Below are 22,883 nucleotides of genomic sequence, written 5' to 3'. Positions count from 1 at the left end.
CTGTCACATCAACCATCACCAGTGGTCTGACCTAGCCTCAGATTGCAAAGCATGGAGGCACACCATCCACCAGGCTGTCTCTTCCTTTGAGAACGCACGCATAGCTGGTCTTGAGGACAAAAGGAGATTGAGGAAGAATCGCACTGCTACAGGACCAACCCTAAATCAGACTTTTCCCTGCAGCCGCTGTGGCCGGACCTGCCTGTCCCACATTGGTCTTGTCAGCCACCAGCGAGCCTGCAGCAAACGTGGACTATTGCACCCTTCTTAAATCTTCGTTCGCGAAGCCAAGCCGAGAGAGAGAGACCACATATTATAATCCATATATACCATTTTAAAAACTAAATATTTAAGCTCAGTTTTCAAATGCCCTAATGCATTCTTAACACATCTAAAGACAGTGCTGTTTTACCTCCTTAGGAAGACCATCCCATAAATTTGGAGCCACTATAGAAAAGGACCAAGCTCTGATTGACACAAGGCAGAAGAGCCTTGAGTGGAAAGATGGCCAAAAGATGGAGATCAAAATAATTGTTGCACCAGAGCATACTGAGCAAGAGACTGTACTTAGGGTGGCCAGACCGTCCCGGTCTCCCGGGAAAGTCCCGGTTCTGACCCCCAATTCCCGGCTCCCGGGCTGGCTATACCGGGACCATTAGAAGTCCCGGTATAGCCAGCGGGGAGCCGGCAGGCCGCGCGCGCGGGCGGTGTGTGCACACGCAGGGACGCTGGCTCCCTCACTCGCCGCCTTCCCCGCCGGGCACGGGGCCCGGCGGCGGTGGCGGAGGCCGGGGAGGCCGGGGAGAGGCTGCCGCTGGTCCCTGGAGGGCCAGAGACCAGCGGAGGCCTGTCGGTCACTTCCGGGTTCCTGTCCTGCATCTCGACCTGTGTTATTAGTGACAGGCTGCTTCAGCGTGCCGCTGCACCGGCCCCCTGGGTCCCACAATGATGGGACTGATGCCACAGGGACGGGCTCGAAACACTCTATAACCCCTCAAAAGAACAGCAGTCTAGCTCACTTCCCCCGAGCCCTGCAGCCATAAGCCTCAAGGGGGCTCATTTTGCAGCATCTCCCGGCGGGAGGGTGGCACCCACACGGGACACATATCAAATGAAAGAGGGGGCGCAGGGCTATCAGAAACAGCCGGCGGAGGGAGTCGGAAGACCACCCCACTGGGGGATCCACACCCCGAAAGTGATGAAGGTGGCGCAGATAGAGCCAACAGAGCAAACAGGACAAAATAAATAGGCTGCATTATGCAGCACAGTCTCACTGGAATCTCACTGGAATCTGACTGGCTTCTCAGCGTGGAACCCGTTCTCTCTAGTCTTCTCACTTTGAAAAAAGTAAAAAAAAGAGTTTTATTTAACTTTATTTCCCCCTTTCCCTCTCTATAAATAATCTTGGTGTTTCCGGCGGTGATATTTGGGGGATTTTTGGGGACGTCACAGGAAGTGCTGTGAAGTCACTTCCTGTTTCCGGCAGTGGCATTTGGGGGAAATGATGTCATTTGGGGGAAATGATGTCACAGGAAGTGATGTCACTTCCTGCTTCCAGCAGGTGGTGCAGGGGAAATGATGTCACAGGAAGTGACGTCACTTCCGGTTTCCGGGAGGTGGCGCGGGGGAAATGATGTCACCGGAAGTGATGTCACTTCCTGTTTCCGGCAGTGGCATGACATCGCCGGAAGCGCCGTCACCGGAAGTGATGTCACTTCCTGTTTCCGGCAGTGGCGTGCCATCACCGGAAGTGACGTCACTTCCTGTTTCTGGCAGTGGCATGACATCACCGGAAGTGACGCCACCGGAAGTGATGTCACTTCCTGTTTCCGCCAGTGGCATGACATCACCGGAAGTGATGTCACTTTCTGTTTCCGGCAGTGGCGTGACATCACTGGAAGTGACGTCACTGGAAGTGATGTCACTTCCTGTTTCCAGCAGTGGCATGACATCACCGGAAGTGACGTCACCGGAAGTGACGTCACTTCCTGTTTCCGGCGGCGCATGCACAGAGCGCGCACACACACGCATTCCTTCCCCCCTCAAGGTGTCCCTGGCTGGCCTGCAGAAATTATGGCCACCCTAACTGTACTTCACGTATGTTGGTCTCAGGCTGTGAAATACTTAAACCAAAACCTTGAACTGAACTCAGAAACCAACATTTCATGTTGACAATTTAAAACAGGATTCCCCAATGTGGTGCCCATGGGTGCCACGGTGCTTGCTGACACACTTTCTGGTGTCCATAAAGTGTTTTTAGAAAGTGAGCAGGGCCACCTGAGGCTTTTACCCAGCAAGACTTCTGATTGGCATGAAACCAAAGCAAACATGGTTGTTCATCAATGGATTAGTAAGAAAACCAATGGGTGCAAAGAAACAAGGAGCATTGTTGACAGCACAAGGGACAATAGAGGAATGGATCCAAAGTACCACAACTAAATCAAATTCAAACAACGGGCCTTTCCTCCCTTACCCCTACTGCTACAACCCTTTAAGCCCCCCAATCCTGCTCTGGGGGGAGCAGAGGCCCTCAAGAATAGTGTGAGAGTGGTGGTAGCAGTCTATTATTTCACTGGAGTTAAATTCCATTATCAAACATATATGGGGGACATTTTTCCCCAAGATCGCATATACTTTCTAAGTAATTAAACTTAAATATGAAAATGTCTACATTCATTTATTTTTTTTTATTAGGTATGACAGCACATATGTTATGTAAAATCTCCCACAGTTTTGAGGCTCTTGTAACACCTACACAAAGTACAACAAGGAATGATAATCATGGCATTTCAGCTTCTATTGAGAATTTCTCATATTTTCCTGGTTTGATACTAATTTTAAAGTTAAAGGTTTCTTTCCTTACTTTATTTGACAAAATGGTGACATATCCATAAAAATAACAATTGCTCGTAAAATCTGTTGCATGGTCACAAAATGGAGACAGCCACTCACCCCCACACATGACAAAAAAATTAATAAATTCACATGGAAGGAGGATATTGTCAATTATGTAGTTTAGAAAAGCTACCCCATACATGTCTTTGAGGGGACTTCAAGAAAAAAAATCTATATCTTATCTGCCATCTTTTGGTGGACAAATTAACATCTCAATTTTGTCCTGTTGTATATGGATCTAAAATAGGTTAGCAAAATTTGATTGGAGGCTATGCTCTCTATTGTCTTGCTTTCCTGTGCCTGTTATGTATAGCATTTGCTAGTGCAGTGCTTCAGAGAACAGCATAAGATGAAAGCATCTGAACACTTAGGTTGTCACCTTAAAACAAACTGTCACACATTTTTCTTCACACATTTGAAACCCAAGTTATCAAACTTAACAAGTGTTGTTATCAAAAGAATTTTGGTGCCTTTGTTCTTTCCCTTTTGCAAGTAAATTACACTTTTAGGATTTATTAAGACAAGAAACAATTTTGAATAGCAGGTCAAAACTCTCTATGGAAAAATTCTCATTACTTTCTAGCCTCGAGCAGTATTTACCACTCCAACTTATCCATCTTCCCCCCTGTTTATATATATATATATATATATATATATATATATATATATATATAGTTTCTGTGCGTAATGCTACAACACTGCAGCAGTTTGTTCAAAGCAACACTCTTATTTTTGCTCTTAGTCAGTGCTATACAAACCCTGATCAATTATTGAAGTGTAAGCCCTGAAGTAACACAGCCATTACTGCAGCAGGCAGATAAAAATGGAACACTTTTAGCTACAGTATATTTACTTTTGAGTTTTCGCAAACAAGTCAACAAGTTAAACTACCTTGTCTTTCACTTTGTTTGATGTTCTAATATTTCCTGCATGTTCAAAAACAGTCTTTCGTTTAAAGAAACACCAAGTTACTGGAAAAAAATGTGATGGCAGCTTGTTTGCAGGGATACCTAGATTCGACATTTGCATGAAACAGCCTTGAGATACAGAACGGGTAGCATTAAAGTTCACAGAAACCTAATACAAAAAGCTGCTATCTGTGATGCAATAAGAGCCACATTTCTTTCCAAGGTCTTTGGTGTTTTAAGTTCAGCAAAACAGCCAAGCGTACATAAGGTAATGGCACAAAAATGATGCTGGGATGAAGCTAAAACAACCAACATCACTATACTAATTACAGATATGAGGTTGGTGGTGGGGGGGGGGGGGACTCAAATTAAAGGTGTAGAAAAATCCTCATAAAAATCAAACACTATTCACTGGTGGACTTTTCTTTTTCTCTGAAGCTCAATTTGTCCTCACAAAGGAGTGCCCTAGATGTTTGGGGTTTTTTTTGCTTATTTAATTATACTGAGTCTATCACATGGAGACAACCAGTTGAAGATGACATGAATTCATCTCCTGATTTGGTTGTCTGTGCATCTGTAGGCAAAATATGGTCTCCCTATGTGTGTGCCGTGTCCCCCTCCCAGTTTAAACGTCTATTCTGGGCGTTAAGGATGAAACGATAGTGAGAATGACTGGAAGTATTCCAGATCTTACCATACTTACGACACAGCAGAGACAAGAATGATGTCTTATGTTAACAGAACTAATAAAGTTTGACATTTGTGTTGTATCACTTATAATACAAAAATGTGGGAAGTTTGGAGAAAATACAAAAACAGAATTTTAAAGCAGATCTTTGTAAAAGGTCATACAGAAGATAGTTTGCTAAGAAGCTAAGATCTTCTGAAGTAAGGAGAAGGCATTATTATTCCATAGGTTATACAAAGATTTCCAGTGAAACCTGGCTGTGACAGGTACTAGATAAGGCCTACCTTAAGTGGCATTCTTGAGGACGCAAACTGTCAATTATTTATTGTTATAGTTTAATATCATATTGAATACCACGTGAATTTACTGCCTCCGACATTTAATTACTTGCAATGCTTTGCTTTCAAATATGTACATTTAGGATAATAGCTCAAAGTGCAATCCTATGCAGGATTACTTCACTTCTAACTGATTTAACCTGATCTCAGCAGATCTTGGAAGCTAAGCTGTATTGACCTTGACCGGTTTTGGATAGGAGACTACCAAGGAATGCCAGGGTTGCTATGGAGAGGCAGGTAATGGGAAACCACCTCTGAATGTCTCTTGCTTTAAAGCCCACCAGGGGTCACCATAAGTAAGATGTGACTTGACAGACGAGAAAAAAAACTGAAAAATTAAATGTTCATGACGAACATATGAAGCTGCCTTATACTGAATCAGACCTTTGGTCCATCCAAGTCAGTATTGTCTTCTCAGACTGGCAGTGGCTCTCCAGGGTCTCAAGCTGAGGTTTTTCACACCTATTTGCCTGGACTCTTTTTTGGAGATGCCAGGGATTGAACCTGGGACCTTCTGCTTCCTAAGCAGATGCTCTACCACTGAGCCACCGTCCCTCCCCTATTGATTGACAGTAGCTTGCTCATGTCTAAACACCACCTTGCCCTTGTGACATGTGTCCTGCTACACACCCAAATCAGAAACCCTCCTAGCTACCATGAATAATATTTTTTAAGGTTAAAGCTTCACTATGGGTTGAAAGGAGGATCCTAGCAGCAAGAACTGTATAGCATTGTATCAGTTTGGTTCTGATTACGATATGTTACCTGTGTGTAACTCTGCTAAATAAATAACAAGTGGTAAGAAATTTAAATTACATGAGGATTGAAAAGATCACACACATCTCTAAGAACCTGTTGACATATAGGTGAATGGAAACAAATTCCTTCCCTTGTCAGCTCAAAATACTGATCAAAGTAGCTGCTTGCTGCTTTAACATATTCATGCTCAGCTGATTGCTGAATCCTTCCAGCAAGAAATTTAAGAAGTTTTTGATATTCTTATATCCTTAAGGAACTACTCCCATACGAACCTACTCTGGCTACCTTTCCAGCCCCTTCTTTGAGACTAGAATCATAGAGTTGGAAGGGACCTCTAGGGTCATCTCCAACCCCCTGCACAATGCAGGAAACTCACAAATACCTTTCCCTAAATTCACAGGATCTTCATTGGTCTCAGATGGCCATTTAGCCTCTGTTTAAAAACCTCCAAGGAAGGAGAGCCCACCACCTCCTGAGGAAGCCTGTTCCACTGAGGAACTGCTCTAGGTCAGGAAGTTCTTCCTAATGTTGAGCCTTAAACTCTTTTGATTTGATTTCAACCCATTGATTCTGGTCCTACCTTCTGGGGCCACAGAAAACAATTCCATACCACCCTCTATATGGCAGTCCTACAAGTACTTGAAGATGGTGATCATATCACCTCTCAGCTGCCTCCTCTCCAGGCTAAACATACCCAGCTCCTTCAATCTTTCTTTATAGGACTTGGTCTCCAGACCCCTCACCATCTTCATTGTCCTCCTCTGGACCTGTCCCAGCTTGTCTATATTCTTCTTAAATTATGGTGCTCAGAACTGAACACAATACTTCAGGTGAGGTCTTACTAGAGCACAGTAAAGCGATACCATCACTTCATGTGATCTGGACACTATATTTCTGTTGATACAGCCCAAAATTGCATTTGCCTTTTTAGCCACCACATCACACTTTTGACTCATGTTCAGCGTATGGTCCACTAAGGTCCCGAGATCCTTTTCGCACATACTACTGCTAAGACTAGTCTCCCCTATCTTATAACCATGCATTGGATTTTTCCTACCTAAATTCATAACTTTACATTTATCCTTGTTAAAATTCATTTCATTGGTTTTAGTCCAGTTTTCCAGCCTGTCAAGATCATCCTGTATCCTGTTTTATATTCTACTGTATTTGCAACCCCTCCCAATTTAGTATAATCTGCAAATTTAATAAGCATTCCCTCTATTCCTTTATCCAAATCATTTATAAAGATGTTGAACAAAACAGGTCCCAGGACAGATCCTTGAGGCACTCCAGTTGCCACTCCTCTCCAAGAGGATGAGGAACCATTCACAAGCACTCTTTGGGTGGGATTTGTCAACCAGTTGCAGATCCACCTAATGGTAACAGGGTCCAAACCACATTTTACCAACTTGTCAAGATAAGACTAGACAGATAGCAAGCTGTAGCACCAAAGGTGTGTTCACACTACACTAGATAATGCATTTTACATCCGGATTTTTGCTATTCTTACACAATAAAAACCCAGATGTAAAAACACATTATTTAGTGTAGTGTGAATGCACTACAAAACTCTGAAACTCCCTCCCCAGAGTTTTTTTGCTCTACTGTCTTCTGCCAGTGGGTTGAGACTTTTTATTTGACTTTCTCTCACTAACTTTCCATTGGCTCTGTGTTTATGTTTCATTTATTTTATATGCATTTTAAACACTGTCTTAATTTTTCACCACCTTGGGGATTTTATGTTGGTTGTAAAGTCAGCATACAAATGTATGAATAATAAATAGTGTGAAGGCCTACTTCCATTCCTGTACCACACAAGCCTACCAGGAATGGTCACATACTTGGTTGACAGAACCTATTCTGAAGAACAGCTAACTTTCCATCAGCATAGCACTTTTGCTTTTGTTCATGCCACTCAACGTCTATACTGTCTTCTAGAACAATTCTGACTGGAGGGTGTACACTCCCAAGTGGCATACCTTGCCTATTTGGTGTCTGGGGTTGATAATTTTTGATACCTCAATTCTCTATTATTATTTTTGGGGGGTCATCAAGTCACAGCTGACTTATGGCAACTCTATAGGATTTTCAAGGAAGAGATGTTTGGAGGTGGTTTGCCATTGCCTGCTTCCACACCGGCCCTGCTTAACTTCTGAGATCTGATAAGAACAGGCTAGGCTAGGGCTATCCAGGTCAGGGGCCCCCTTCTGTATGTGACAAAATTATTTCCAGTAATAATAATAAAATAAAACGAATAATAATGGCATGAAAAGAAAGGGAGTCAGTAAAAAACCCCTCAAATTCTAACACACTATTCGATCACAAAAGTCAGTATTGTAGTTAAATTGCTGGATTGTTGTTGTTCAGTCGCACAGTCAACTCCAACTTTTTGTGACACCATGGACCAAGTCACACCAGGCCCTCCTGTCTTCCACCATCTTCTGAAGTCTGCTCAAATTCATGTTAGTTACATCAGTAACACTGTCCATCCATCTCATCTTATGCTTTCCCCTTCTTCCATGTTGAAACCCAAGAGTTGATTATCCCAAACATCTACACAGAATGATCTCAGAAGCTAAGCAGGACCAGTTGTGACTTTATGGCAAATAATAAATAATAAATCCATCACACCACTCATGTTCTGAGCAAGCACTTGGGCTTCTGTTCTCCATTCTGGGTTGATTATCCCAAACATCTACACAGCATTTTTGAGCACTAGGAGTCTGCCTTTGTACTAACACTAGCCAGAGCATCACAAAATAGTGATCTCATCTTTCACCAGACTGGACATTAAGAGACATACTAGCTCCCAAAGAAGGTGCTCCCATCCTATATTCTTTCCAAGGGACTAAAGTAAAACCAGAGAATCTCTGCAGTAGAAATTGAAGAGGGGGCATTTTTTAAAGCCCAGCAGAACCAGTGCAGTGTACAAAGCACCCAGCAGTACAATCACAAAGTGCCCAGCAGAACCCAGTGCCATTGTGACATTGCCAGTTGATCTCAAGCACATAAACACAGTCCAAGCAAGGGGAGGAGGGTTGGAAGCTCAGCGAAATCACTGCAATGTATAGTGCCCAGCAAAACCAGTGTCCCTGTGTCAATGACAGCTGATGTCAAGTCCAAATAGGGGATGTTTAGAAGCCCAGCAGCACCAGTGCAACATACAGGACCAAGTAAAACCAGTGCCTTCTGTTCATAATATTAACAAAGTTTTACTACTATACTACTCTTAAGTACATTCTTCACCAAGTAGAATAGGAATGAGAATGCCTTCTTAAGACCAAGAAGCAAAAATAAAAGGGGGGGGGGGACACTTGGAAATATTAGGTAGAGGCAGACAAAAAATAATGAGAAACATGTGGGGAAAAGGGAGATAAAGTAAGAGAGGGATAAGTTGTCTTAACTTGCTGCAACACCGTGCTTACTGTATTGCAAAATCTGGCTGAGCTGGGTGTAAGGAAAGGGAAAGAGAAAGTTAGATTATTGGAGAAAATATATACAGGTCAGCAATTACTGGCATTTACTTGCTCTCAGCATCCCGACTTAGTTGTTGGTCTTAGTAAGCACAACTGCTTCAGTCTTGGAGGAAGGGAAGTACAGTCACTCCTAGCATGCTTTTTCCTATGCAGAGACTTCCTGCAGTCCGAGTGGCTGCAGCCAGAACTGCATCCCCTCGCCTGAAGAAGTATGCATGCATACGAAAGCTTACATTCTGTATAAAACTTTGTTCGTCTAAAAGGTGATACTGGACTCCTACTTTGTTCTACTGCTTCAGACCAACACGACTGCCCACCTGGATCTATCTGCATTTTAAAAATAAGACTTTTGCCTGGACACAGTAGGACAACACTGACTACAATGGCCCCTCTTCCTCAAGCTGTTCCTGGGGCAGACCACCCTCCTGCTTTATTGGTACACAGCTTCTGGACCCTGGTGCAGGTTCTTAGAAAGTTTCTGAGAATGCTACATGGACAGTATAACAACTTCAATGTACCACAAGAGTCAGGGTCAGCATTTGGGAGTTGGCGAAGTAGGCAGCCATTCCCCCTCCCCCTCCTTGCCGACCCGGACATCCTTTGCCCAGCCCTCTCCTGCTTCAGAGGGAGCTGGGAAGAGGCCGCATCCTTTTTTCTTGTGAAGAAAGAAGGAGGTGACCTCTTTCTGAGCCCCTCTGAAGCGGGAGAGGGTCGGGTGAGGGGCTGAGTGGGCCGCATATTCTTTCTTCAAGACTGCAAGGCTCAGCCCACCCTGCCCCTCACCCACTCCTCTCATGCTTCAAAGGGAGCCAGCAAGAGGCCACATCCTTCTTTCTTGTGAAGAAAGAATGAGGTGGCCTCTTTCTGGGTCCCTCTGAAGCGAGAGAGGGCCAGGAGAGGGGCGGGGTGGGCCGAGCTGCGTGTTATCGGAGAAAGAATGCGTGGCCTGCCCCGTCCCTCACCTGGTCCTCTCCTGCCTCACAGGGACTTGAAAAGAGGTTGTCTCCTTTCTTCAAAAGAAAGAAGGATGTGGCCTCTTCCCGGCTCCATTTGAAGTGGGAGGAGGTGGGCTGAGAGCTCGTGCGTCATGCATGCAGCCCAATGACATCACTTCCAGTGATGTTATTGGGCTGCGCATGTGCAACACATGTGCAAGAAGAACCCTGGGATGCCAGAACTCCTAGTGCTGGGCCTGACAAGAGTTTGGGTCAACACAGTGCTATTAGAATGATTCCCCACATCCAGATTCCCCCCAAATCCAGCAAGATGAGTGCAAGTGATAAAAAACATACATGAAAAATACTCAATCATGGTATCCATATGGTATCGATGCAGGGATAAACAACAACAAACTAAAAGGATGCCTTGCTATGCATCATCCATCTCAAAACTGTCTGGAGCTGGTGCATCATCAATTATTCTACATTTGAATTGTTTTAATTAGCAGTTTTTACATGTAATACGATTTCACTGCAATTATATTTTAATGTTTTACTTTATAAGCTGCCTTGAAAATTAGACATGGAAAGGCAGGATAAAAACACCTTGAATACATTGCCATTTTATTATTTAATTCATTTATACACCACTTTTCTCCCCGTTGGAGACTCAGAGCGACTTACAGCATTTTTGGCTTCTCTGTTCTGTCCTCACAATAACCCTGTGAGGCAGGTTAGCCTGAGAGTGTGTGAATGGTGTAAGGTCACCCAGCAGGTTTCCATCACACATGAGGAATTTGAATCTGGTTTTCTCATATCATAGTCTGACACTCTAATCTCTACACTGATTGTGTTCCGTGTTCGTTACAAGGTGCTGGTTATGACCTTTAAAGCCCTATATGGCCGAGGACCTGCCTACCTTAGGGACTGCCTCTCTCCATATGTTCCCGAGAGAGCGCTGAGATCTAGTTCCCAAAACCTACTACGAATCCCTAGACCAAGAGAGGCCAGATCGAAAGTAACAAGGGAGCAGGCCTTCTCCACAATGGCTCCCAAATGGTGGAACCAACTACCAGAGGAGGTGCGAGCCCTGCGAGACCTAAACCAATTTTGCAGGGCTTGCAAAACCACCCTCTGTCAACTCGCATTTAAGATGGCACCCGGAGATGACACCTAGCCATCCTATACACATTCTGAACTGTGGCACTTTAATTTATACTTGATAAAAATTTTAATTGTTATTTAACTTAATCTGAATTGTATTTAACTATTTAATTGTTTTAATGTATTGATGGATTTTAGTGTAATCATGGTGTAAACCATGTCATGTGAGCCGCCCTGAGCCCGCTTCGGTGGGGGAGGGCGGGATATAAGAATAGATTTATTATTATTATTATTATTACACAGCACTAGCTTTTAAAAACAACTGGCTGTTCAAAGGTCTGAGGTTTAGAATCCATTTTGATGCAGGAACCAGTCCAGCACGATATCATTGCATCTCACAAGATATTTCATGTTGATGGAAGACAGATGGTTCTCCACCTGGGTCAGCACGGTGCCAGCCTCCTGGTGACATCATTCCCAAATCAATGCCTCACCTACGACTTGATGTATGTTTTGGCAGATCGGTTGTCCATGCAAACAAGAACATGACAGCCTTGAAACTGATCCTAGAAGTCAAGCAATGCTGTTTCATGGTGCAGAGCTCCAGCCAGTTGATTCTTTTCCAAGACTCTGATAAAGACCACATCCCCTGACCCCCTGGTATGCTCCCCAGCCAAAGAGGCTGTCGTCTATTGTGATTAAGGTACCGCTGGGGCTAAAACACTCATTTCCTGGGAGAGGTGCCATGAAGTCAACCACCATGCCAAATTATGAAGAATTTTTGGGGATACTGCCAGAGAAAGAAGGGCCTGATTGGCGATTTCAAACTGGAACAGGAGAAGCATCCTCTGAAGAGATCTGGAGTGAAATCATAACCATCCAGCCACATCTTGGCAAGAAACCATTGTGATTAAAAGCTTTGCCAATATCACAAGGTCCCCTCAGCCTCTCCTATGTATGGATCTTTCTTTGCCATTTGTCAAAGAGGGTATTCTTGTGCTACATCATGTCTAGTATCATTCCCAGGTATTCCAAGCATTGTGTCAGCATCACAGCACTTTTTGTTACCAACAAATTCATGGACTTTGAGGAAAGGAAAATGTGGCCTGTAAAGCCTTCTGACCAAGACAGTGGGAAAGGGAATGAATGTGAATGCCATCTAAATTTATTTAAATACCTTGAAGATTCAAATGTGCCACTGAGGAAAGAAAACTAGTACCTTAGTGACTACTCTCAGCCACCCAAGTGACTCCAAATGATCAGGCTTATACTGGAAATGTTATAGTTGCAATGGAGGTAAGGTGGCTGACTCAGACCAAGACAGAAAAACAGTGGAAAGTCAGAAAACCCTCATGTTTGCTTTTTAATAGCTGAAGAATTTGTTTAAACTGTTCAAATCCAAGACTGCCCTCATCTAGTTTCTTTTTTGAAATCAAGAAAAAGTTGGATTAATCCCAAAGCACCACTGGTTTTGTAGGAAAGCTTCCATATCTTGTATGTAAACGTCAGCTCATTTGTATCACTAACTGTTACTCTGAAGTGTTCTTCTTTGGGGACAATGCAATGAAATTATATGGAGACAGTTTTGCCAATTGCAGAACATATCCCTATGAAACTATTTCTTGTATTTCTGGTTGTCTATCACCAAATCATAGCAAAGTACAGGAGATACCTCCTTATGGATTTCAGGGAGTACTGTTAAAAGTAAATTATTGAATGGCATTGTGTGTGGTATAGCCAGGAGATCCTAGGATTGTCTGGCAACCTGAAGTTTTAGCTCTTTTTTAGCATTATGCAGTGAATGAGGCTTGCTAGATCTACCAATTGATCTAGGAAGGCAATTCTTATATTGATGTAAGATATATGTTGATCCCAAATATATGTTTGTTGTTGCCTTAATTTAACTTTATATATATATAATTTCCATTTCTTTTCATTCTATGCAAACTGGGCTGATAACATATTCAAAAAATGCCTCCAGCGTTTGGATTCTGAAACCTTTACATTGGAATGTGAGACTCCTTGAAAGTGAACTAGCCAATTAATCGATGGAAGTGTCTATGCTATTTTTAGAGCTTTCGGCAGACAGCTCCTACACAGTGGTCTGTATGAACCAAGAACAATTTTTTAACAAAAAGGGGGGAAGCAGAAAGAGAAAAAAACGTAAAAGGCGATATGAGCTTTTGTGAATCTTTTGTCTGCTTAAGCAATACCCAGATTTATGATGTGCAAAACTATGTTTTACAATGATTAACAGTAAGATTACAGTTCAAATATGAAGTCAGTCTCTAGAAAAACAAGTTAACTTCCTGAATATTATATGAAATATTCCGCTCCCCCAGTCTGGCAATAGAAGTTTTTGGTTGCCTTTATTACAAACTTCAGATATGATACTTAGGAGGCTAATGTTCCAACTACACTGATAATGCATGTTTAAATGGCATATTCTGGTCTTCATAATGACCCATACCTAATAAAATGCATATAATACTAACACCGTGTAAAATACCTCTTTACACAGTGAACATTCAAGTTGTGAAATACTACATGATACTACATGATGTCATGATGAAATAGCACACTTCTGTCCAGAAGGTTCCAGTAAAATATATGCCTCTACATCAGAGGTGGCCAAACTGAGGCTTGGGAGCAACATGTGGCTCTTTCACACATATTGTGTGACTCCTGAAGTCACCACCACCCCACCGGCTGGCTTGGAGAAGGCATTTATCTCTTTTGTGTTTTAACAATTTATTAATAACACATGGTTACAATATTTAATTAACTCTTTCTTATACTAAACCATATGATATTTCACCCCCCCTCCCTCCAATGTTGACTTCCCCGAAGTTATAAATTTCCAGTTAATTCTAAAGGTACCACTAATCTATCAAAATGTAATACTTTTGATTAATACTAAAAAATTGTCCAATGTCTTTTTACGTTCCACTCTTTCTCCATATATCCTTTGAATTTCTTCCACTCCTTTTTGAATAAGTCTAAGTCATAGTCTCTTAAAGTTTTAGTTAATTTGTCCATCTCACTCCACGATAAAACTTTCACAATCCAGTCCCATTTCTCTGGTATTGTTCCTTGTTTCCAAAGCTGCGCATACAATGTCCTAGCAGCTGAGAGCAAATACCAAATTAAAGTCCTGTCTTCCTTTGGAAATTTTTCTAATTGTAATCCAAGCAAAAAGGTCTCTGCAGTTTTTTTGAAGTCGTAACCCAAAATTTTGGAGATTTCTTGTTGTATCATCTTCCAACACTCCTTCGCTTTTTCACAAGTCCACCACATATAAAAGAAAGAACCTTCATGTTTTTTACATTTCCAACACCTATCCGACATCTTTTTACTCATCCTAGCCAGCTTTTTCGGAGTCATATACCACCTATACATCATCTTAAAACAATTCTCCTTAATACTCTGACAGGTTGAGATCTTCATCGAGTTCTTCCAAAGGTGCTCCCATGCATCCATTTGTATTTCTCTATTCACTTTAATTGCCCATTTTACCATTTGAGATTTTACTACTTCTTCTTCTGTAAACCATTTCAATAATAATTTATATACTTTCGATATTAATTTTTCATTATCTCCAAGCAGGACCCTTTCCAGTTCTGTTTGCTCGCATCTAATTCCATCCATTTTAATATTTTCCATCAAGCTTTTAATTTGTTGCATTTGAAACCAGTCATATTTATTATTTAACTCTTCTGCAGATTTTAATTCAATTTTGTCTCCTTGAATCTTAAGCAGTTGATTATGTGACATCGCTCTTTCTTCATCAGATTCAGCTGTTATTTTTATTACTTCCGCTGGCACTATCCAAAGCGGTTTTCTCTCGTCACCATATTTCTTATATTTTATCCAAGTGTTTAATAAACTATTTCTGATATAGTGGTGAGAGAAAAAAACGTCCATCTTGTTCTTCCCATAATACAGATATGCGTGCCAGCCGAATTTATTCCCATGAGCTTCTAACCATAAAGGTTTTTTATCTAACAGCATTATCCAATCTTTTGCATAAACAATTTTATTAGTAACATATGGTAGTAGAACTATATCTACAACTTATAAAAAGCTTAAGATAAAAAAAATCATTCTACCCCACATCTTACTTTTCTCCCACCCCTCCCCCAATACTTGACCCCCGCCAGTGTTATTTTTTTTTGAAAAAAAACAGATATTAAAGGTACCTTTAACTATCAAGAAAAAACAAAAATTGATAAAGAAAAGGATCCCCCCTTCAAAGTTATATTCTTGTCTTAAAAGTCTTAATCATCAAAAATTGTCCAATGTCCTTTTATTTTCCACTCTTTTTCTACATATCTTCTGAATTTCTTCCACTCCCGATTAAAAAGTTCTAAATCGCAGTCTCTTAGTTTTCTTGTTAATTTGTCCATTTCACTCCATGACATAACTTTTATAGTCCAGTCCCATTTTTCTGGTATTTTTTCTTGCTTCCACAACTGCGCATACAATGTCCTAGCAGCTGAGAGCAAGTACCATATTAAAGTTCTATCTTCTTTTGGAAATTTTTCCATTTGTAATCCCAGCAGAAAAGTCTCTGCTTCTTTGTTAAATTCATATCCCAGGATCTTAGATATCTCTTGTTGAATCATCTGCCAAAACGTTTTAGCTCTTTCACAAGTCCACCACATATGGTAGAAAGAACCTTCATGCTTTTTACATTTCCAGCACCTGTCTGGCATCTTATTGTTCATCTTTGCTAATTTTTTTGGAGTCATATACCATCTATACATCATCTTAAAACAGTTCTCTTTAATGCTATGACATGTTGCGAGTTTCATAGAGTTTTTCCACAGATATTCCCAAGATTCCATCTTTATTTATTTATACAAAATCAGCAATTTTCCTTTGCCATTTGTTAAATTGTTTGGTATCCTTCACAATCGAGATAGTTTGGAACAAATACATTATTCTTGGCAAAATATTCATCTTAATTGCAGCTATCCTGCCCAATAAGGACAAGTTAAGTCTATTCCATTTCATCAAATCTTTGTCCATCTTACACCATAATTTTTCATAATTATTTTTGAACAAGTCAATATTCTTCATAATTATTTCCACTCCAAGATACTTGACTTTAGTCGTAACTTCACAACCCGTCATTGTTTGCAATTCCTTAAGTCTATTTGGTTGCATATTTTTACATAAAAAATTCGATTTCTCTTTATTTATAAAAAGTCCTGCTAGTTCTCTATATTCTTTTATCTTAGCTAACAGCAACGGTGACACTTGAATCGGATTCTCTATTATGAACACAATATCATCTGCAAAAGCTTTAGATTTATAAGAGAATCCTCTGATTTTTAATCCTTCTATTTCATTGTCATTTTGTATTTGTTGTAATAGAATTTCAAGAGTCATTATAAACAACAATGGTGATAACGGACATCTTTGTCTTGTACCTTTGCTTACCTTCAACTCTTTTGTAAGATCTGCATTTATACACAGTTTTGCATATTGTTCCATATATATTGCTTTCGTCATCTTTATAAAATATTCCCCTAAATTTATTTTTTCCATTACTACAAACATAAATTAGGGGGGGGGGGGGGGTTGAGTTTAACTATTAAACAATGCAGCAAAACAAAATGGGAAACATACCTTTATATCCTCCACCCACTGAGCACACCGGTCCCTCCCCTCAAATACCATTTCATTGTGTTATTTGATTTGGCCACCAGATTCCATATCCAATGTTACTTGTTTTCTTAATTTATATCCCACTCCACCCCCCACCCCCCAAGGACCCAAAGTGATTTCTATCATTCTCTTCTGGTTTGTTTTATTCTCACAACAACCCTGTGAGATAGGTTGAGAGCATGCTCACTCAGCAAGCTTTCATGGCAGAGTGGCAATTCAAACCTGGATTTCCCAGATCCTAGGCCAACACTTTAACTACTACACCAAGCTGGCTCTCTTAAAAGTAGGATTTCAAATTAATGAGTGAAATTTACACCAGTTCAAAAACATGGCAATGCTAAATGCCTGGGGGTGCTGGAGGCAGGGCTGATGTAGTGGATGGGCAGGAAAGCATCACCTGAAAAAGGCCCCAAGGTTGTATCCACTAATGGGCAAGTGACGTATCTCGTTCTTAGCCAATCAGGCACTGGCTCCACAGAGTATCATTAACCTGCAAATTAGTTGTCTGTTCTTCATAGCTGATTAAATCGACTGGGAAGAACTGAAGATTTCTGCAGCCAAAATAATCAATAAATCTTATGGTTCCCTATGGTTCTGAAGATTTCAATAGCAAGGACATTGTCAGAAAAGCTTTCTCTAGCCAAAGTGGAATTGGTCAATCTTCTTTTTAGGTAAACATATGATGGAAAAATTCCAGGAATATCTTAATAACCTCTCTGCTCTTGACCCATTTCCATCTGATTTGAGGCCTTGTTATGTGAAAGTGACAGCATTTGTCACTCTGGTATATAACTTCAGTTCACATTTTCCAATATATTGGTCTTTCTGTTGGTAGCCTTTGATACAGTGGACCATGCAACCCTAAATGTTAGCTGGAAAAGAATGTGGGAGTATTAGGGTGATTTTGGTCTCTTTTGTCCACTTAATGGAAAGCAGAGAGTTCCCATCAGTATGCTGGGTGATCCATGTGGGGTAGGAAATGTGGAATCCCCCAAGGTATCGTTTTCTTTCCTGTATTTAGATTTATTGATATTTATTGAGCTGTTAAATTAGATCATTTGAACTTTGGGAATTGATTACCATTAATATGTTAATGACACAGCTCTGTATTTCATTAACTAAGCCTTCAGAAGCAGCTGTTACTGTCCTGAAATAAGTCCAGTGGCACCTTTAAGACCCACAAAGTTTTATTCAAGTTATAAGCTTTTGTGTGCATGCAAACTTCTTCAGATACAATGAAATGGAGGTTACCAGTCCATGTTGGGATCATCTTTGTGGGTCTTAAAGGTGCCACTGGACTCAAACTTTGTTCTGCTACTTCAGACCAACATGGCTACTCACCTGAATCTGTCTGAATTAGTACCTCAGTGCTGTGATGAAATTGATCTAATCCGGGATGAACTAGTATTGGCTCATTGGACGAAGAGTTAAATTGTGCTCTTGTTAGGGATGTGTTTTTCACAACGTATATTTCGAAAGGAAGTTTCGTCTTGGCTTAGTTACCAGGTTATTTCCAAGCTGGGCTGCTATAATATACTATTGAAGACAACTTGGAAGTTCAAGATCCAGAGCAGTCTTACCTCATTTCCCTCTCCTACATTTTATCCTCACAAAACCATGTTAGGTATGCTAGGCTGAGAATAAGTAAGCAGCCCAAGGTCACCCAGTACCCCTCCATGGCAAAGTGAAGATTTGAAACTGGGTCTCTCAGATCCTAGCCTGAAACTCTAACCACTGCATGACATGACACAACACGACATGACACTACACTAGCTTTTGTGGGATGGCTGCTGTTGAACAGTAGCAAGCAGCCAGTCCTGGGTGAATCATGCAAGTCATGAGACATCAAGTCTCTCAGAGGTTGCTGCCAGGGCTGGCCCTACTCCCTCAAAGGCTTGGAACAATCTTAGAAAGGTCTCAGGTCCTTTCCCACATTTTACTGATAGAAACCATAAAATGGAAGGCTGGCAATACTGTTATGGTTGCCTAGAAACCTCCACAAAATCTACTACAGGGGCATTCACTTCTTAAAGCGACTGGCACTGCTTCTATTATTTTGTGGGGTTTTAACCCCCACTCCTAGTGTTCAATCTTGCCTTCAGTGGTTAAGGGGAGGTGGCTATTATTCCACAGCACTGACAGTCTCACTGAACTAACATAATTGAAACCAGAAACATCAGAATAACCAGAACATCAATGTGCATCTTGGACTTTTAATGACTATAAAATGTATGGAAATGATTTTATTGTATATTTTTAAAAAATATTTTATGTTGCTTTTATTTGTTGTTAGCCTCCTTGAGCCTATCAGGGGAGGGTGGGGTATAAATCTGATTAAATAAATGAAATATTTCAGATTGCTCTCCAAAACTGGCTTTCTTCAGGATTGTAGAAATACCTGTCTTGTCTGTTCATGGCTGCTCTCTCCACAGATTTGGTCATATTGATAATTAGATAAATTGGGTTTTGTTCTATGTCGTATTTAGCTTTTGTGAGGTATAAACTTTAAACATATATTAAATAAATAAAATAACGAATGGGAGGAACAAAGCATGATTCTTTGTTGTGCAGCAACAAAAAATTCTCCCAACTGTCACATCTCTCTAGACAGGGCACTTCAAGAGTAGGTTGGGAGGTTTTTGTTGTTGTTGTCGTTTGTTTGTTTGATTGTTTTCTAGCCAGAAGTTAAGTCTCTACTCATCCCATCTTCCATACAGATATCAGTTTTGTATAAGAGTTTTTCTCCTCTGAGCTAAATTATGCAGGCTATCATAGAAAGAGATGAATTAATCTGATTTTAAAAGTCACAATCAGCTTCCAACTGGTTTGTCATTGCTGTTTGTTTGTTCATTTAGTTTTATACAATTAGGAAACTGAGCAATAAATAGAAAACTACTTTCTCCAAAGTAGGGCTTCAGGAAACCTTGCTCCAGGCAGTCTAAATCAGCAACAAAAACGAATGATGCTTCATAGCAAACAAAAAGAAAGGGAGTAATTAGAGGGGGAAAAATCAATATACTATTTCTGTTTAACTTGTAATCTGTAGAGTCCTACAGAAAGCAGTTATATTTTGCCAACATAAGGTGTAAAAGTCCTGGAATACAACCTTTTTGCCCAAATGCAACCCCCCCCCCCAACACCTATCTGTTAAGATGCTAATTTGTTAGCACGCAAACAAAAGAGAGAGATGAGAATTGTTCTTGCTCAGACATACCTCATATTTTAAACAGAAAACTAATGTTCTTGTTGCACAGAAGAGTTGTTTAGAAATATCAGTATGAAGCAACAGTAGATTTACCTTCAATATGCACACTTAGAATCTGATTGCAATGGATAAAAATAATACCTATGTAACGTTTGATCTTAAAAAAAATACTTTTTGATCAGGTTCCTACTGGGACACAGAGATATCAGCGAGAGGGTTTATCCTCACATTTTCACACTCAGAAGTACTGCGCTCCAAGTTTTAAGTTCAAGCAATTGCTGCAGGCTTCAAGCCTTCCTTCCATCTTTCGTATGCCATCTCAGCCTGGTTGCTCCTGTTTTGCTCTCCCACTAGCCTCCCTTCCAGGCACATGACGTTCATCTAGGAGAAAGCATCAGGAAGCAGAATGAAAGGCTGCCCTATGCCACATTGGTTCCTGTGCACAAATACTCCATCCTTCAGGGGTAGGCTATTTTTTTTTTCTTCAGCAGCTTAGATGAATTGTGTCAGATGGCCAAAGAGTGGCTTGAGAGTAATGGCTGAAGTCACTCCTTGATCTGAGGATGACTAGAGTCTCCTGCTGGCCAGGAGTCCTGGTCTCTGCTGGTTGCACCTGAGGGGGGCAGCAGTAATTGTTTCTGCTTCTGAAAGAAGTGGTGGTGCCACACACATAATGTAGCCAACAACCTCCCATGTCTGCTTCACCATCTGACCATGCTGACCAGCAGCACTGCATGCCTATGCAATAGACATTCTATCCATTGGATAGATACTAGCCCAACAATAAACAATATGAATCTACCTGGCGTGATTATTTTATAAGTTACAAGCATGCTATAAACCATACATCAACCAAACAAAGTTATTAAAGGTACACAACCCCAAATACAAAATCAATCAAGAGGATAAAGCAATTTCTCCAGGTCACCTAAGTGACTCTCAAGCAATGATTGTACACAGTATATATCACAAAGGTGAAAAATCACTCAAAAAGATGTCAGACCAATCATAATGGTGGAAAATCACTTAAGATGAAACCTGTCTTCTAAAGACATCCTCAAAGGAGTCCCACACAAAGAAGAGTCAATACAAAGAAGAGGCAAGGGGTTACTGGCTTTTGGATTGAAATGCATGACTTTTATAACAAAAACTAATGAGGTACTAAACGATACAGTTAAGGACAAAAGTTTAATACGCTGTTCTTCTGTTGCTAATATCATTGTGATTTATACTGTGTACAATCATTGCTTGAGAGTCACTTAGGTGACCTGAAGAAATCTCTTTATCCTCTTACACTTGATCTTAGTCAAAAGGTTGAGATGCCATGTACTCCCCTCTGCAGTTCTAGAGGGGAGATATAGAAAGATCCCTAAGAAAAAGAGGCTCTGCCCTTGTGGAGCCAGGACCATTGAAACTGTTGAACATGTTCTCCTCTAATGCCAATTTTACCAGGAGATATGGGCAAAGTTAATTAGTCCCTTAATAAGTAGATTTCAGGGCCATTCCAGTCCTTCTGATTCTGAGGTCACTAGGAAGTTTCTTTTGGGTGTGAACCCACAGATTACAGGTCCATGTGCAAAGTTTTTTCAATTGCTTGTAAAGTTCGCAAAGATATATTATGTTCTGAAGCTAAATTTTAATTGTTATTTTATATACTCTATTTCTCTATAGTTATTTTAAGTGATACTCAAATATTTTATAAGTATTTTAGCTTTGTCTTTTAGCTTTTGTTAACTTGTTCTGATTTGTGCTGATCATTGACCATATTAAAATCGAACAAATGAGCTTTATCTTCTTGATTGTTTCTGCATTGTTAGCTGTATACCTTTAATAACTTTGTTTGGTTGATGTATGGTTATAGCATGTTTGTCCTTTTGTTTATGAAATAATCACACCAGGTAGATTAATATTGTTTATTGTTGGGTTAGCATCTATCCCACAGATATAATCTCTTTTGTGTTCATCATTGGTATCTGCAGTCCTCTATTGTTGAATACTGCCTATGTGATAAAGCATCAACCACTGGCTCTGTTTGATAATATTACCAATCCAGGACAAGAAAAAGTCCTGGACTGAGCTCTGGCTCTTTTCAGCTCAACTACATTCCCATTTTTGATGTGGACCAAGAGAGGATCTGTGCTGAGGGCAATGGTTAGTATGTCACCATTTGGGGGTCACCTACCCCTGCCCTGGAGGAATAAATACAGCATTTTAATTTGCCTTTGACTTCGTTGTTTGTTCTCAGTTTCTAATGTCTTTCAAAAATGGTGGTTAAATATGAGAATTCTTTCTCATTTTTGGCTTTGAACAGAATAATCTATTTGATAACTCTACTGGTTTTCTGTCCAAACTATTACAGGCAGCTAGAGTCAATAGGTACATCAAGAGCATTCTTGGAGTGATTCTAAAGAGCTTATATTTTGCAGAGATGTTTTGAATTCTTCTTTTAAGGAAAACCCTAGGATCAAAGGCAGGATGAGATTCTTATGTGAGAGACACTTCCTAAGGAAGCTTGGCAAACAAGTCAACAACCTGAAGCAAGGAACAGAAGGATATCAAAAAAATAAATGCATTGTGTTTAGTACTAGGATCACTAGAAATGTCCTCTTGGCATTTCTCATGAAGTCCATTTGCCTTTTTGGGATAGCCAGCTAGCCAGGAAAACAAAGGGCATTTTCCCACAGAGCTTACCTCGAAGCGACGTCCCTCTTCACCGCGCAGCATCTGCGCGGATTTCCCACCAACTGCTCCACATAACCAGGAAGAGCCGCGGCTTTTGCATCACTAACGTAAACTGGTTTTTAGCAGTTTACATCTGCGACGCAAAAGGTCCGGCACTTCCTGGTTATGCAGAGCAGTTGGTGGGAAATCCGTGCAGACGCTGCGCGGTGAAGAGGGA

At 40.8% G+C, this 22,883-nt stretch overlaps 1 protein-coding gene and 1 non-coding gene across 2 annotated transcripts in view; both read right to left on the bottom strand.

Moving 5' to 3' along the window:
- ARHGAP15 (Rho GTPase activating protein 15) overlaps positions 1-22,883 on the bottom strand; it is an 884,620-nt gene that overhangs the window by 582,639 nt on the left and 279,098 nt on the right. The window lies entirely within an intron of this gene.
- TRNAP-AGG (transfer RNA proline (anticodon AGG)) lies at positions 5,313-5,379 on the bottom strand. Its single transcript has one exon. It is a non-coding gene; the product is annotated as a tRNA-Pro (tRNA).

This window comes from Heteronotia binoei, chromosome 16 (assembly GCF_032191835.1).
Source record: "Heteronotia binoei isolate CCM8104 ecotype False Entrance Well chromosome 16, APGP_CSIRO_Hbin_v1, whole genome shotgun sequence".
Lineage (NCBI taxonomy): Eukaryota > Metazoa > Chordata > Lepidosauria > Squamata > Gekkonidae > Heteronotia > Heteronotia binoei.
The sequence above is the reverse complement of the archived record's forward strand: the minus strand, read 5'-3'. Positions and strand labels throughout refer to the sequence as shown.